Raw genomic sequence first — 693 nt, 5'->3', positions numbered from 1 at the left:
GTGTGTGTGTGTGTGTGTGTGTGTGTGTGTGTGTGTGTGTGTGTGTGCGTTTTGACCAAACCGTGATGGATGCTACATCTGCATGTGTGTGTCCTTTATCTTTGATGTAAAGCAGAGATTAACAATGGATTTGACAGAAGTGATGGATGAAAGAATACTTGCATTGACGGATGGATGCATGGATGGACGGATGGAGGGATGGATGCATGCATTGACAGATAGATGGATGGATGGAGGGATGCATGGACAGTTAGATAGATGGATAGAGGGATGCATGCATGCATTGACGGATGGATGGATGCATGGATGGATAGATAGATGGATGGATGCATGGACATATATATATATATATATAAGGGGGAGTTATGAATGCATCAGACTTGATGCTTTAATGAAAGGGAGAACAAACGCTCAATAACAGACGAGCGCTTGTGCAGCGTGAGCTTTATAAATAGAGAAACGGGCTGGATCGCTGGGAGGGGAGGGGTTCAGTGTGTTTAGTGTATTTTTTTGGAGAGGTAAGACGGAACACTGTCACGCTGCCATCTGTGCTCTCTCCATTTCTCCGGCACGTGCAGTCACACACACACACACTGCCCTCACCGCTTCATTGAATAAATTCACTGAGGCCGAGTTTACACCGGATGAAGAAGTGAACACAAACACTGAGCAAGTTCAATCCCACGTTAAGGA

This window comes from Anarrhichthys ocellatus, unplaced genomic scaffold, assembly GCF_004355925.1.
Source record: "Anarrhichthys ocellatus isolate YVR2014 unplaced genomic scaffold, GSC_Weel_1.0 scaffold55, whole genome shotgun sequence".
Lineage (NCBI taxonomy): Eukaryota > Metazoa > Chordata > Actinopteri > Perciformes > Anarhichadidae > Anarrhichthys > Anarrhichthys ocellatus.
This window is presented reverse-complemented; position numbering follows the sequence as displayed.